This window comes from Triticum dicoccoides, chromosome 6A (assembly GCF_002162155.2).
Source record: "Triticum dicoccoides isolate Atlit2015 ecotype Zavitan chromosome 6A, WEW_v2.0, whole genome shotgun sequence".
Taxonomy (NCBI): domain Eukaryota; kingdom Viridiplantae; phylum Streptophyta; class Magnoliopsida; order Poales; family Poaceae; genus Triticum; species Triticum dicoccoides.
In genome coordinates this window covers 235282467-235285791 of record NC_041390.1, presented here as the reverse complement: position 1 = coordinate 235285791, position 3325 = coordinate 235282467, and positions in this window count along the sequence as shown.

The following is a 3325-nucleotide window of genomic DNA, read 5'->3' as shown; positions in this document are numbered from 1 at the left end:
TCGTCACACAAGAATGCTCCCATCATGCACAACCCCGATGACAAGCCAAGCAATTGTTTCATACTTTAGCAATCTCAAACCTATAAACTTTCACGCAATATATGAGCGCAAGACATGGACATAGCACTATGGGTGGAATAGAATATGATGATGGGGGTTATGTGGAGAAGACAAAAAGGGAGAAAGTCTCACATCAATGAGGCTAATCAATGGGCTATGGAGATGCCCATCGATTGATGTTAATGCAGGGAGTAGGGATTGCCATGCAACGGATGCACTAGAGCTATAAATGTATGAAAGCTCAAACAAAAGAAACTAAGTGGGTGTGCATCCAACTTGCTTGCTCATGATGACCTAGGGAACTTGAGGAGGCCCATTGTTGGAATATACAAGCCAAGTTCTATAATGAAAAATTCCCACTAGTATATGAAAGTGACAAAACAAAAGACTCTCTATCATGAAGATTATGGTGCTACTTTGAAGCACAAGTGAGGCAAAGGATAGTAGCATTGTCCCTTCACTCTTTTTCTCTCAATTTTTTTATTTGGGCCTTCTCTTTTTTATGTCCTTTCTTATATATATATATATATATATATATATATATATATATATATATATATTCCTCACTTGGGACAATGCTCTAGAAAATGATGATCATCACACTTCTATTTATTTACAACTCAATGATTACAACTCGATACTAGAACAAAAGATGACTCTATATGAATGCCTCCGGCGGTGTACCGGGATATGCAATGAATCAAGAGTGACATGTATGAGAATTATGAATGGTGGCTTTGCCACAAATACTATGTCAACTACATGATCATGCTAAGCAATATGACAATGATGAATGTGTCATGATAAACGGAATGGTGGAAAGTTGCATGGCAATATATCTCGGAATGGCTATGGAAATGCCATAATAGGTAGGTATGGTGGCTGTTTTGAGGAAGATATAAGGAGGTTTATGTGTTAAAGAGCATATCATATCACGGGGTTTGGATGCACCGGCAAAGTTTGCACCAACTCTCAATGTGAGAAAGGGCAATGCATGGTACCGAAGAGGCTAGCAATGATGGAAGGGTGAGAGTGCGTATAATCCATGGACTCAACATTAGTCATAAAGAACTCACATACTTATTGCAAAAATCTACAAGTCATCAAAAACCAAGCACTACGCGCATGCTCCTAGGGGGATAGATTGGTAGGAAAAGACCATCGCTCGTCCCCGACCACCACTCATAAGGAAGATAATCAAAGAACACCTCATGTTTCAAATTTGTTACATAACGTTTACCATACGTGCATGCTACGAGACTTGCAAACTTCAACACAAGCACTTCTCAAATTCAAAACTACTCAAATAGCATGACTTTGATATTATTACCTCCATATCTTAAAACAATCATCAAGCATCAAAGTTCTCTTAGTATTCAAAACACTCATAGGATTTTTTTAATAATCTTGAATACCTAGCATATTAGGATTATTTAAGAAAATTACCATGCTGTTCTAAAGACTCTCAAAATAATATAAGTGGCGCATGAGAGTTCAACTATTTCTATAAAATAAAACCACCACCATGCTCTAAAATGATATAAGTGAAGCACTAGAGCAACAACAAACTACTCTGAAAGATATAAGTGAAGATCAATGAGTAGTCGAATAATTATGCAACTATGTGAAGACTCTCTAACATTTAAGAATTTAAGATCTTGGTACTTTATTCAAACAGAAAGCAAAACAAAATAAAATAAAATAACGCTCCAAGCAAAACACATATCATGTGGTGAATAAAAATAAAGCTCCAAGTAAAGTTACCGATGAACGAAGACAAAAGAGGGGATGCCTTCCGGGGCAACCCCAAGCTTAGGCTCTTGGTTGTCCTTGAATATTACCTTGGGGTGCCTTGGGAATCCCCAAGCTTAGGCTCTTGCCACTCCTTATTCCATAGTCCGTCGAATCTTTACCCAAAACTTGAAAAACTTCACAACACAAAACTTAACAGAAAACTCATAAGCTCCGTTAGTATAAGAAAGCAAATCACCATCATAAGGTACTGTAATGAACTCATTCTAAATTCATATTGGTGGAATATCTAATGTATTCCAACTTCTCTATGATTCATACCCTCCGATACTACTCATAGATTCATCAAAATAAGCAAACAACACGATGAAAACAGAATCTGTCAAAAACAGAACAGTCTGTAGTAATATGGATCAAACGTACACTTCTGGAACCCAAAAAATTCTAAAATAAATTGCTGGACCTGAGGAATTTATCTATTAATCATCTGCAAAAAGAATTAACTAAATAGCTGTAACGCCCCGGATACGAATTTCCATATTTGTACTCCAACTCTTGCCTTTACCGGAGATGCGATATGAGTTTCCCTCCATGGTTGGGTTTTTTCTTCGCTTTGCATTTTGTCCATGTCATGCATATCATATCATGTCATCATGTGCATCGCATTTGCATACATGTTTGTCTCAGGCATCCGAGCTCTTTCCCCGTTGTCCGTTTTGCAATCCGACACTCCTACGTCCTCCGGTGTCCTCTTTTGTCTCTTTTTGTGAGCGGGTGTTAAAACTTTCTTGGAATGGACCGAGATTTTGCCAAGCGGCCTTGGTACACCACTGCTAGACCGCCTGTCAAGTTTCGTGCCATTTGGAGTCCGTTTGATACTCCAATGGTTAACCGGGGAACCGTAAAGGCCTCGTGTGTTGCAGCCCAACACCCCTCCAAAATGGCCCATTAACCCATCCAAACCCCCTCCATCCTCTCGGTCGTTCGATCACGATCGCGTGGCCGAAAACCACACTCTATTTGGACTCTCCTAGCTCCTCCTACCTATAAATATGTGTCTCCCTCCGAATTTCTCGCGCAAATGAAACCCTAGATCCATTCCTCTCCGTGCCACCGGACATGTCCGCCCGCCGTCGGACGCGTCCACCGCCACCGCCACGTTGCTCCGGCCAATGAGAGGCTGACACCTCAGCGCCGCCGCCTCTCTCCTCCACTCACCGGCCGCCACCTGTCCTCACTGCCCCCCTCCACCGCGCGGCCCAGGGAAGCCCATCGCGGACCCGCCCGGGCCCGAGTCGTCCGCCGCCGCAAGCCCGCGGGCCCATATGCTCGGAGCCGCCCGACCTCGTCGTCGCTCCGGCAGGAAGCTCGCTGGAGGAACTGTGCCACCTCGCACCACCCCGCCGCCGCGGCTCCGCGCGCCGGATCCCCGCTGCGTTCACCCCGCGCCGCCTCGCGCACCTTGCCGCCGCCCGGCCCGCGCGCCTTCTCCTGCCTAGCGCCGCTGCGCTCG